The sequence below is a fragment of the Cinclus cinclus genome, chromosome 8 (genome assembly GCF_963662255.1).
Source record: "Cinclus cinclus chromosome 8, bCinCin1.1, whole genome shotgun sequence".
Taxonomy (NCBI): domain Eukaryota; kingdom Metazoa; phylum Chordata; class Aves; order Passeriformes; family Cinclidae; genus Cinclus; species Cinclus cinclus.
Window position 1 is genome coordinate 7,466,893 of NC_085053.1, and position 13,499 is coordinate 7,480,391.

The following is a 13,499-nucleotide window of genomic DNA, read 5'->3' on the forward strand; positions in this document are numbered from 1 at the left end:
CTACATGGAATCTTGAAGGTCATACTGAAATTTCACTTGGTGCAGTGTGTTTATATAATGATCTTTCACAACAGCAGAATATTATATCTTTATTCTTGTATGATAATGGTTTCACACTCACTACCTAGTACAGTCCAAGACATTAATTTCAACATAATAATTCCCCTAAGGTTTATCTGTCATGTACTTTGAGTCAAATTTGTTTTTCTGGCCCACCAGCCAATGTTACTTGGGATGCTCCAGCAAACAACCACTTGATTTACTGGGTGTGGGAAAAACCATCACAAAACCACACAAACTTTCATCTGCAAAATTATTCCGTGAATCCACAGGGAGAGAATTTTAAACAATGAGTAGGCTTTGCAAAACATTGCAAAGTTTTATAAAGATCACCTGTCTAAAATATACCTTATAGTGGCTTCTGCATCACTATTCTGAAATTATGGGGAAGTTTGGGAATCTACACACAGATGAGTTCTTTCCTTCTAGTTCAGCTTTACATGTCACACCATTGGAAAGCTACATATGATTCCACAAGTTCTTTCAAATGGCTCAAAACTTTTTTCCCCAGGTATCCAGCTCGTAAACAATAATTCTTGGTGCAGAATAATAATAATAATAATAATAATAATAATAATAATAATAATAATAATAATAATAATAATAATAATAATTTTAAAAAGGTAATTGTCCTTTGTACCACTACAAATTACAGACCGTGAAAGGTCAACTTGCTAAGTATCATAAAACACCCTTTTACAGCACTAGTTAAGAGATAGGGACCCTAATTAAATGGGATGTCAGGTTTTGCCATCACTATCAAAGGTAGCCAGTGTCACCCAAGACTTCTGAACCACATACAAATCTCAACTTCTGAATTTCAACTGAATCTCAATTTCTGTGATGCTTAATTCAACAAGACAGATAATGGGTCCACCCAGACTGCTGGCGAACCACTGGCAACACATCAGAAGTTTCCAAAAGCATTCCTGCTTATTTCTCTTAATCTGCTTTAGCAAGAGCACTTTTATATAATAACACGTCTCAAGATGCCCCCAAATTAAACTCTGTGATATTAATGTCTGCAGTTTCCAGATTCATATGTTCACCTGCTCACTGGAACATTAGATTTTTAAATTATCAGCACAAAACAATCCAATCCGAAATTTCTAAAACACTTCACTTTAAATTAAGCTAGTTTGGATAAAAAGCTGGAAAAAAAAAATCTCACAAAAACTAACAACAGACCGCCAGAATCCATACAAGTTACTTCCCACTTATGTTAATGAAGGTTCCTGCTGCTCTTAAATGATTGACAAACTCAAGTCTCTGGCTGTCAAAACAGACTGCTCTGATAGTACCTGCCTCTCTAAATTTCTCTCCAAGCAGCCTGTCAGGCTGTCTGCTTTGACAGACCCTTTTCTAGGACAGAAAGGCAAAGCTATAAGCTATTGCTGGGAAAGGAAAAGGTGCCTGATAACATCTGCTTCTATTTATGTTAGTGGGAACCATAATTTCATTATCATAATTTCATTATTGTGTATTAATGCACTGAAGAAAGCCATGGTGCTCCTGGTGAAGCTTAGAAACTGGCAAAAATGTACAAAGTGCTCCTGAACACAGGCTATTCATACAGCCATGAAGTCCCATATTAGCTTCCTTGACTTCAAATGCAGCAATACAGACATTTATAGCTGACAAAATTAACCACCTCCACATCCTTATAAGCCTGAAAGAAGTAAGAAAATTTAAGTTTAGAAATAAATTATCTTCAGCCTCATAGTATTCCTGTGTTACCTCACAATTCTATAGCAAATAATGTCAATAGAGCATAAATGTTGAATTTAACAACAGCATTTATCTTCCAGCGAAGTCACTAAATGACAGCATTGCTAAACAAGTAGCAATGGTTACAATGATTAAAGCAGCTCAGCCACAATCCAGGTTACTTTAAACCTTTTAATTATTGTTGCAAATTTTTTATTACCCCCCCCCCACTTCAGCCATTTTCAATATGGCAAAAACACGCAGAAAATCGTATCTTCTGCTGGAGGAACAAATGATTTGCCACTCATACTTGACTAAAATGTATAAAAATAAAAAATACACTCTGGACAAAAAAGCATGCAGAGGTAAACAATACACTCCCAGTTCCTAGGGAAAAAAAAAGAAAAACAAAACCTGCATCAGTTCCCTGCTTTAAAACAAGACAGACCTCACAATGGCTTTTGAGGACAAAATCTGACACCAGGACATTCCCAACCATCAGAGCAAATTAAATCCCAGCTATACCAACACCGCACCCCCGGCATGAAACCTTCCCTACCCACTCTGTGGGTGTAATCCAACAGCCAAAACAATGCCAGGGTGGAAAAACTAGAGCAAGCCAGGGAGATCCTGTGCGGTTTCAGCATCGTTTGTCCCCAAGCAGAGGGAGCCGCGGCCACCTCGCTGTTCCCTCAGGCGCGACAGACAAAAGAGCCACAACCCAGGGCGGAGAGGTGTCCCGGGGACGGCTAAGGCTCTGTCATTACTATCCTTCCGTCTCTGTCGTTCAACGCGACACAGGGATGAGTTTTCTCACGCAGAGGCAGGCAGAGCGCCTGGAAAAACAACAGCAGGCAAAGGGGACACACAAAAGCCGCCTGTCCCTCGGCCGCCGCCGCCTCAGGCGATGCCGCCTCTCCCCACCCCCAGCCGGACCCAGTCCCTCTCCGCCTCCCCCCCGTCGGGCACAGCGGTCCCTCCCCGCCTGCCCGAGGCGCTCGGAAATCGAGTCCTGTAGGAGCCTGAGGCCCGGCGAGGCACAAAGTCACTGAATTATTAGAAGTAGAAAGCACCTCTGGAGATCGTCTCGTCCCAGCGCCCGTGCCTCCGCCTCCCTTCTCGGCAAGGCGGGCAGAGCTCTCCCGCCCTATTGTTCCCCGCACCCCGCGGCGAACGCAGCGCACTCACCACGCGGGCCGGGCTTCCTACAGCGCCCACCGGCCCCCTCAGCTCCGGCACACCGGGGCCGCCACAGCGCCCTGCTGCTGCTCCTCCTCCAGCAGTACACGCGGGCCTCGGGGCAGCGCCGCCATCGCCCGCCGCCGCCCCGCTGCCACTCCGGCAGCGGCCATCTTGTGCGTCGACTGCTCCTCTCACCGCCCACCTAGCTCCCTCCCTCTCTCCCTCCCTCCCTTTCAGCACCACCCGCCCCTTCCTGCGCCCGCCTTCCCCCGCAGCCGGGACGGGAAGAAACAGCCGAGTCACGGCCGGAGCTCGTGAGGGCCGGCTGGGGAAGCTGTCGCCCGTGTAGGGGTGGGTAGCTTGCGCTCTGTCAGGGACAGTCGCTGATGCCAGATACCTCCCTCCTTTCAGGTGGGGTCTTTCCTCCCCGCCCTCACCCTCCTCTTGTCATAGTTAGCGGGCGCGGGGGGTGGAGGTCGATGAAAGCATCAAAGCCGCACAACGAGTGGCTCCTGGAGAGCGCTCTGTGTCTTGGGAGCTGCCTGAGGGCCCCGCCCGCCATTTTCTGTCCCTCAGGAGCCTCTGTTGGCGGATCCTGCGGTTGCCTCATGCTATCGCACCTTATTGCTTCGAACCGGTTACTTAGTTCAGGGAAAAATAACACAAATTAAGATTCCTCTTACATGGCCGTGCAGGGCTAAGTTTCCGGGGTTTTGACCGCCAGTCCCACGTGAAGGCGTCCCCCGTAGCTTTATGTGCTGCAGGACACAAATCCTCAGCTTTAACCAACACCACAGGTAAGATGTTTGGGAACCCTCCAAGCTTTCCTGAATCAGAGTCAAAACGAAAACGCAGTTACAGAATGTATTGCAGTCACTTGACTTGTAGCATTTACTAAGCATGTACTCATTGACAGTTTTTAATTGTTACAAGAGCTAATTATTTACCATCAGGATATACCCAGGTAACATCCAGTTGGTGCCTGTTTATGAGAACGTGAATATGGTGCAAAATACCAAGGAAGCCGTATTTGAATTAAAGACCACAAAATGGTATTCAGTGGTCCCATTTTATTGCCCATCTATTTAATCATGTCTGTGCCCGGCTAGAGGCACTGTGGGATCAATCCTGCTGTGAGGCCATTGTGCAGGATGCTGTGCAGGGAATCGCTGCATTTTTATTTTCCATCCATAACACTGTGAGGAGCGCCCAGTATATTGTCAGTCCCAACATCTGAAGTGCAGTGCTGCATGACCTGGAAATACAATTTAAATAGGACAACATCAAGTCAGAAGTAGCCATGCCCAGAGACAGGGATTCGAGAGAGCAGCCTGCAAAATGAAGCTGGGCTGTGACATGGAGACAGAGGATGGAAATTCCTACACAAGGGGAGAAACGTTGTAGGGTAAGGTTACACTTCAGCTCCTATTTTTGCCTCTTGTACTGACCATAGACAGATTTTCATTAACTTTACAAGAAATGTGGCGGTAGTAAGTAAAAGCGTTATTTCTATCTGTTTTACTAAATAAATAATTTCTATTGATTAGGCTTTTCCACCAAAACAACCTTAATGTTTATGAAGGATCAGCGCTTAAATAAAATAGTATTAAGAGTATTATAGTTTTCTAGCCACAGTCACAGGCATTGAGATCTTGTGAACACAGAAAATTAAGATGTTTACAAAGAGCACCTTTGACTTAGCAAGAGCTTTACTATGAGCTAGAAAAGAAGCGGCTGCTGGCTTTGCATTAATTGATTTTTGGTGAGAAGGCAAGGAGCCAGCCGCAGAAGTGATTTTCCAAGAGAAGCTGCTAAGAGCTTCCTCCGTGCCTGGCAAAACCAATTGCTGCCTGGCTCTGAGAATAGACATGCTGATAAGCCAATTAAAGAGATAAACACGCCTCTGTGAGAAGTCGCATTTTAAAGACAACAAGCCCGGGAAAGAGATCTCTCTTGCTTCTGGCTTTTGTAGAGTGAAGTTGTCCCCGCTATCCCTGCGCCATGGCTGGGCAGGGGAAGGGAGGGGAGGCCGCGGGGCCCCGGCCGAGGCTGCTAATATCTTAGAAACATTAAACCCTGCCCCGCCGCAGGCCGGGCCGAGCCGGGTTCTCCTCCAGTCCCCAGCACGGCCGCCGAAAAAATCCTCCACCCGTAACAGCTCCGATTGCCACCCGGCAGAGATCCCATAGCCATCTGCAGGCCCGGGCGAAATAGTAACGTCACATAAAGAGAACAACGTGAAGGTCAGTAAAGAAGGAGTCAAATCCCAGATGGGAGCTGAACGAGGAGATGGCTTAGTCTTGGGCTGGAATTCTTTTATAAGGCCGTGGTGGTGGACTGTGATACACTGAAATGTCGCTGTAATTAATGAAAAAGCATAGAGAGATGGAGCGTTCAAATTTTAGAAATGAGCAAAAGCACCCATGCTAAACAAGCAAATGAAGTAGCTGTGATCCCATGAGAAACTTGAACAGAGGGAGACAAGGGTGATGAAGACCCTTTGCCCCCAGGAAAGGAGAATAACGCCTCTGTTCTCAGAGCTCATCCCTAAAAGGGTACCCCATTAGCCAAAGATTGAGCCTTTGAAAACAGCTGTGGGAAAAGCTGTAAATTGAGGGGAGGGACTTTCAAGTGGCAAATGGATTTCCATCTCCCGGGCAGCTGGTTCACTGTGACATTGAAGCCGGGAGATGATTGTTTCTTGTGGAGAAGTCTCCGTGGCATGGCAAGAGAGACTCCTCTCCCTAAGAGAACTGAAAAAGACAATTGTAGAGGTGATAAACTGACTGAAAGTCCTAGGTTTTGTCTCTTTACATTGTCAATGAGAAAGGAAAGAGGGTGGGTGGAAGAGAAGTGTTCTGAAGGTTTATTCTGATTTTCTTATTATTTTTCTTTTAATTCTATTAATAAAGTTTTCTTTATGCCCTTCAAAGTTTGAACCTGCTTTGCCTTCCTCCTAATCCTATCTCATAACAGGAAATGAGTAAATAATTCTGGTGGGTACACTGGTGATTTGGCCAGCAATAGACCCACCACATTAAATTGGTGCATTGGCTGGGAAACTCAAATTGGCAAACCAAAACCACAACACAAAATGGTGTTTCTGCCGGGTTTCAAACCAAAACCATCACAAAGTGTAAATTGGAAGCATCCAAGGCCAGATTGGACAGGGCTTGGAGCAGCCTGGTCTAGTGGAAGTTGTCCCTGCCTGTGGCCGGATTTGGAACAAGATGAACTTTAACATGCTTCCAAACAGTCTGATATTCTGTACCACAGAAACTTTTCAATCAATAATTGCCATCTTTTGCAGACTCCTCTTGTTGCAGTAAAAATGTGAACCTTGTTGGAGTTGTCAGTGTCCTGATTAGAAGCAATGATGGCATTAGGAATAGCTAAAATGGTAGGTGTTCTAGGTGTTCTTTGCAACCTTGGTTTTAAGTGGCAGAAGCCAGAAATAGTCAGATCCTGAATCCTGTTACTTCTAGTTTCTAGCAAGTGCTTGTACAGCGTTCTGATGTTCTGTTCAGTCTGGGTTTTAATATTCCAGTCTGGGGACTTCTACCACTTTCTCTTTTGGTTCCTGTATTGTGGAAATGTTTAATTTTACATGTAGTTTATGTTTTCCCTCAACATTTAACTCCATTACCAGTATGAACAGCTAACAACAATTTTCAGTATCACAGCGTAGGTTACCACAGTAATATATGGTTGAAATTTAAAGAAGTGGGATATTAAATGACATATGGTTCTTATTATGCAGCAGTGCACAGATGAGCACTTTAATTGTCAAACCCCACTTTAGACTTCCATCGGTCAGGCTTTTCTAATGTTTATTCTTTGTTATGTTTTCTGAAGGTTCAGAAGTTGATGAGATTGTAGATGAGCTTGTTCTCTGGTTGGGAACTGATCTACTAGATAACCTAGATTATTTTTAGTGTCTGCTTTCCCCAGTTATGCAGCATTTCTTCCTGCATGATACACTGCTTTAGCATTTGAAACACAAAGTGTTAATTTTCTTTAGGATTACTGCTCAGGTGTCCTGAGAGCTTGGAAATCATCAGTACTGTTTCTACAGTCATAAACTCAGCTTCAAAGTTGCTCCTCATGCTGGCACTGAGCAACCATTAATTCTTTATGTTTCTACAGCCACATCAGCTGGAGCAAGTTGCTGGCAGCCAGAATTCCAGCAGCAAGATGTGCTCCTGACACCTGATTGCCCATGGAACAAGCTGGTTCCCTGGAGAAGCCAAAGGTTAGCCTTTGTTGTGGGAGCAAAATGCTTTAAATCAGTCTAATTACTGTGACTCAGTGGTGGCCTTGGCAGCACTGGGGGAGCACTTGGGCACCATGATCTTAGACAGCTTTTCCAATCAGAACAATTCCATGATTCCAAGGACACTCTTGTGTGTGGCCAGCACAGACACACCTGTGCCTGCTGCAACCATAATTTCACTTCCTCTTCTTTGCTTGCTTGCCAAATATTTCCTGGTGATAGGGAACATGGGAGCTCTCCTTGCTGCTGGAGAAGCCAGCAGGATTAGATCAAATTCTCTTCAGAAAGAGCTAACAGGATCCAGCTATGGTCATGGATCCAGTACTCTCATGAGCTGCTTGGGAAGCTCCCATTCCCTTCCAGTAGCAAAACAGAGGGAAATCAGCTTGTGCTGAAGGACAATGACATGAGAGTTGGGGACAGAGTGGCAGAGATGGGGGAAGAGCAATGTCAATCGTTTCCAAAGGGAAACTAGGTTGCCCTATCAACCTCCAGAACTGTGGAAAATGTCTTGCAGCTGAGTAGTGAGTCTATACATTCCTGTCTTCCATTCATACACTTTTCAGCCACAGGAGCTGCTCTGGATGGAAGGTCCCCTCCAAGTACATGAATGTGGCTTTTCCCTTGCCACCCCTGCAGTCCATGGGGAGCTAAAGGAGAAGGAAAGGAATTAACAGGGAATAAAGTATATATAAATAGAGCAGATATTGCCACATGCCCTTTCCAAGGTCATACAATAAATAATATTCCAAGTTATTGTGATTAAAGTCCCATTTACCTGGGAAAAGCAAGAGGAAAGATTCCTAGTACCCATCTCTGACACCTTCTTTATAAAACCTGTCACCCTGGAGTGCCAGGACAAGGGAGATTGGCTTCTCATTGACAGATGGCAGGGATAGATGGGGTATTGGAAAGAAATGATTCCCTGTGAGGGTGGGGAGGACCTGGCACAGGTTGCCCAGAACTGTGGCTGCCCCCATCCCTGGCATGCTCAAGGCCAGGTTGGACAGGGCTTGGAGCAACCAGGTCTAGTGGACAGTGTCCTCACCCATGGAACTGGATGGTCCCTTCCAACCCAAACTATTCTGTGATTCCATGATCCCGCACAAGAGGATAGGTGCTCAACTTTGAGCTGGGAAGTTTAGGGATCAAATGATCAAATTAAGTCCATGGCTCTAATACTTCATGGAATAGTGGCCTCTAGAGAGCAAATACTTTGAAAGTCAATGAAAGTACCCAAATCAGCAAATATCCCAAGGCTGTGGTGTCTGAATACTGGATTGTAATAAAGTGAACCACCCGCCTGAAGGGAAACACCCATTCTGTTGCTTACCCCTCCCTTACATTGCCTGCCTTTCCTACCCAAAGCTTGCATTTCCTTGTCATTCCTGACCATTCATTTCATTTGCCTGCCTCTCCTATCCATGTCTTACCTTTGCCCTTCCTACCAATGCAGTTCCTTGCATTGACTTGCTCACCCATCCCCCACCTGACTTCTCCTTGCCATTTGGCAATGTCCAACCCTGCATTTCCTTCTTCTAGAACTCTCATTGCCTTGCCTGCCTCTCTGTCTTGCCTTGCAAAGCCACCGCTTGTCTTGCCTTGCCCTTGAACCCCTTCTTTGCCTTGCATTACCTGCTTACCCCTCCCCTACCTGGAACTCAACACCCCACTTTTTGTGGAATTTCTTCACCTTACCTTGCCCTGCCTGGTCCACTGAGGACTCTCAAGGCCTTCAAGTACCTCCACTGTTTCAGGAACTTGTGAGAGGATGCCCAGAGGAAGTCATGTGCAAGCACACCCATCTGTCCTGGCAGCTTTGTTCTTGCATGTCGAATTTTGGACAGGCAATTACATTTTGCCTCTGGGCTCCAGGACCAGAAGGACTGTTCTATTGCATATGCAGGAAAGCAGTCAGACCAAGTGTTTCAGGTCCAGGTTAGAGATGGCCCATGCAGGATCAAGGCCAGACAGAGCAGTCTGTCCTGGCCACTTTTGTGTACCAGCAGTCCTTGAATGTACCTGTCACTTGCCTTGGCAACCCAGCAGTTTGCTTGCCTTTCCCTGCTAATCCTCCATTGCTTTGTATTCCCTGGCATACCCATGCCCCACCCTTGACCTGACTACTTATTTTCTCCAGGGCCTTGTCTTGCAGGCCTACACCTCCTTTGCATTTCCTTGCCTTTCCTGTCCCTTCCTTTACTTTGTCTTTCTTCCCCACAACTTGCATTGCCTTGCTGTCTTGTCTGTAGCCTTCCCTCCTTTTCTTCCTCTGCCTTGCATTGACTTGCTCACCCATCCCCCACGTGACTTGCCCTTGCCATTCGTGCAGGTCCAGCTTTTCACTTCCTTCTCCTTCTAGGACTCTCCTTACCTTGCCTACCTCGCCTACCTCTCCCTTTTCTTTCCTTGCAAAGCCACCAGTTGTCTTGTCTTGCCCTCGAACCCCTTCCTTGCCTTGCATTACTTTGCTCTCCTCCCCCTAGAATTCAAGACTCTTGTTCTCCTGGCATGTCCCAGCCTTACCCTGCCCTGTCTGTTCCCCCAAAGACTTCCATGGCTCTCGTGTATCCCCAGTACTTCAGGAGCAGGTGAGAAGAAGCCCAGGGGAGGTCCCATGCAGCCAGACCTGTCTTTCTGGGCAGTTTTTATCTGGGACCAGTGCCTACATGTGCCAAATTTTGGACAGGCCTCCACGTTTTGCCCTTGGGCTCTGGGACCAGAATGGCAGTTCTTCTGCACATGAAGGAAAGCAGGCAGCACAAGTGTTTTAAGTGCCAGCTCAAAATGGCTCATGGGCCCATGCAGGATTACAGCTGCACAGAGCAATCTGCCCTGGCTGCTTTTACATACCAGCAACCCTTGAATACACCTCCCACTTGCCTTGCCTTGGCAACCCAACAGTTTCCTGGCCATGCTCTGCTAGCACTCTCTGGCCTTGCATTGCCTACTGCTTTCCCCCAGCACCTTTCCTTGCTTCCCAGTTCTTCCTGTGTCTGCCTTACGTTCCTATGGCCAGCCATTTGCTTTCCCCTCACTGCTCTGACCTTGCATATCTCCCTTGACTTGCCTACAGCTGCCTACATTTGGTTTGCATTGCCATGGCTGCATGGAAGGCAAGCTAGAGTGGTAGGCAAGGCAAAGCAAAGCAGGGAAGTTGTAGGTAAGGTGAGGCAAGGCAGACGCAGGCAAGGAAAGCAACACGGCTAGGCAAGGAGGACTAGGCAAGGTGTCAGAGACTGAAATAGTTCATGCCTCAAACATTGATACAAAGTTTTGCTCATTATAACAAGAACTGTAAAAAGAAGCTGTGGCCCTGAAGAGACCTGACTGTGACTTTGGACTGAAAGTCAAACTGCTGAGATTAGATAAAGGGAAAACCCATTCTTCAATCACCTGAAACAAACAAGTAAACAAGGAAAGAAATGTGAGCCAAAGTCAGCAGCCGGGCTAACAATCATCTTTGGCTTGCTTTGGGGTGGGGGAGTAGCCCACAGGCCCATTTGCTGTGAGCAGGTTTGCACAGATTTCCCCCCAACTGAGGTGGGGGGAGGAAGTTTGGGTGTGTTGTAACCTCTGCTCAGGGGCAGTGAACCCATCTTCCCTTACACAAACTGTCTGTGGAACAGCCAACCCTAGGAAGGCCACATCCACAGGACATTCACTGAGAGGCAGCTGAGAGGGTGCTTTAATCCATCAAAGCCCCCCCCCCCCGCCTGGCCTGAGCATATATTAGCCCATCAGATTCTATGCTTTTTGGAGGGACCATCATCACCAAGAAGACCAGCTGGAGAAGATCAGTGGAACATTGCTGGCAACCACAGAGCAGTGATATTTTACTTATTCTGTCCCTGTTTCTCTCCTTCTATCCCCCTCCACCTATTTTCTATTTTTCTCTCTCATATTTACTATCAAATGAACCCCATACTATTGTCACTGGCATATGGTCTCATTTGCACCTTAATTTGGGCAGAGGCTATTCTAAGAACTTCAGTAATTGGAACCTGACACAAAGCAAGGCTAAGTGGCTCAGAGTGCTGTTCCTTGGGAAGGAAAGCACACATTGCCAGTATTGGTGGAGCAGATTTCAAGGTACCATGGGGAGGAATAGTCCAGCAAGAGAATTCTGTGTAGGAGCAGCTGCTGGATGTATGCAGTACTGGAGGTGGTGTGCAGCTTTTGCTTGGTTAAGTTCCTGAATGAGAATGGCAATGCTTTTCCATGGGAATGAAAGCGTGTAGCCCCAGTGTTTTGTGTGCAGAGAAGAAGCTGCCTCATGCAGGTCAAGGGTGGCAGCAACTTTCTGTTCTGGCATATTTGCTGTGGAAACACTGCCTCAATTTGTACAATTATGGAGCCAGTATCTATCTTGGGAGAGTGGTCTCTTGAAAGATTTAATTTGGTGTGTGGTTTCCAATAATCAGAGGTAGCCTTCTTGAATTTTTGGCAGCACAAGTGTTTTGGCCAAGGTAAGCAGCTGCCCTGAGTCTCGGTGTGCAGCTGATCTAGTACCACAGGCAGGTTAATACCCAGTAACAGTGTTCTACAGGCACCTTTACATGGGATCAGTCTCTGCATGTTTTGTATTTTGGAGGAGGAGATGCCATTTATTCTGAGATGAGCTTCCAGTATCCTCTCTTTGACAAAGAAAGCAAGCTTAGATGGGCACTTTTGAGTAAGGTCTATGTGAATTTCAAGGCTTTTCCCATTAAGCAGTTCTCTGGGTCAGAGCTGTCAAACTGTCAGTGGGAATGGAAACACCAAGCTCTTGAGCTTGTTATCCTGGTAGCTTTAGCGTGTGAGCAGTCCCTAGTGCCATTCCCTTTGGATCCTGACTCCGTGAGGCTGAAGGCTTAGGATGGTACTTGGAACTGAGAAGGAAAGTGCCGAGAGCAGGGTGTGCGCTGGGAGTCCAGTGATTGCTGTTGAAGTTGTAGGCAGCAAGATCTTTCTCAGCTGACACTTCTGTGACCCGTGTTTTTGCCAGGTATTTCCAAGTTTGTGGCTGGACTCTACGAGAGTGAAAAGCTTTCTAAAGGCAACAGAGATCGTGTTGCCGTTTGAGTGTGGTGCGAAGAAAAGTTTCCGCTTGGAAGGGAAAGGTCAGCAAAACCTTTTCCTGACATGGTTGATTTGAGAGCCTGTACGTTTTAGCTTGGCTCTGCGCTTGGGCTGGTTTCGAGCTGGGCTCGGTGCGTTCCTTTCTTTCGCAAGTCGAAAGTGCCATCGTGTGGTTGTTTTCATGAGTGCGGACAGTGCCCAGGAAAAAGCCAAGCGCTCCCCATTCGTGTGGGAGCAGCTCGAGCAAGAGCTCCGCCGTGCATCATGCCTCGTGTAGATCGACAGGATGTGATGCTGCACGTAGCGGGGAAGGAAGAGGGATCACAAGCCCGGTAACACCGCAGCTTCGTTCTTCGCATTTTCTAACCTGTCGCGCTTTTATCCGCGTGGGTACAAATTGTTGTCTACGACCCGCACAGAGAACATGTGCCATTTGTGAACGAAGGGCTCCAGCGCACTGCTTCTCACCGAAACGCGCCTTGGCCGCGCATTTTTCTTCTCAGTGCTGTGAACCACTGCATTCGGCTACGTCCCGCACGGAGAAACTGTGCCAGGACAACAGACTTCCTCGGGGTTTGCCCCTGGAACTTATGGAAACTTGTATTTGGGCCTCATTCGAGTCGCAGTCCTTTTTCCTGTACAACCTGCAGAGCGCTGTCAGGGCGCGGTGCTCCCCGCACGGTCCTTCTCCGCTGCAGGTAGCACGGCGCACGCCAGGGCCTCGCAAGGACGGCAGATCCCGCTGTGTCACGGAAGATGCGCGCAGCAGCAGTGGACGCCTGACAGCGGTGAGGCTGAACGCCGTGGCTCGGCTTCAGTCCAGTGCAGATCACAGAAGGTGATGAGTGAAGCAGCACAACACCGGGCTTTGTGCGCACTGTACCGAATAGCAAAAGCTCGTCCGCAATCGCGTCAGCTGGGAATACGCCTGCTGCTTGGGAAAAGCGGCGCGACCTCATCACGAAACGCGGAGCTGAGCGCTCTCCTGCCCCTTTCACTGCTGTAAAGTCCATGCAGCTGGAGATGGCCGAGAAGCACGCATCAGAAGAGAAAGCGTTCTTGAAGTGCTTAGAATCAGAATGCACAAGTGCTGCAGAACGCAGCTCTCAGCACTCGCTGAGCGATGCCCGCAAGGCTCCCGAGCAGCGGCCCCGGGCCCGCCGCGCCCCGATTTAATCCTGGGAAATATCCCTTTGGCCACTGCGGTCAGCTGTCC

General features: G+C 47.5%; 1 protein-coding gene across 3 annotated transcripts in view; it reads right to left on the reverse strand.

The window, feature by feature from the left end:
- The window catches only part of RC3H1 (ring finger and CCCH-type domains 1), a 72,575-nt gene extending 69,473 nt beyond the window's left edge, over positions 1 to 3,102 (reverse strand). For all 3 annotated transcript variants that reach the window (XM_062497766.1, XM_062497768.1, XM_062497767.1), the window contains exon 1: positions 2,956 to 3,102. The gene's annotated coding sequence lies outside the window, so the exon portion shown is untranslated. The remainder of the gene's footprint in view (positions 1 to 2,955) is intronic.
- Positions 3,103 to 13,499: the final 10,397 nt, after the last annotated feature.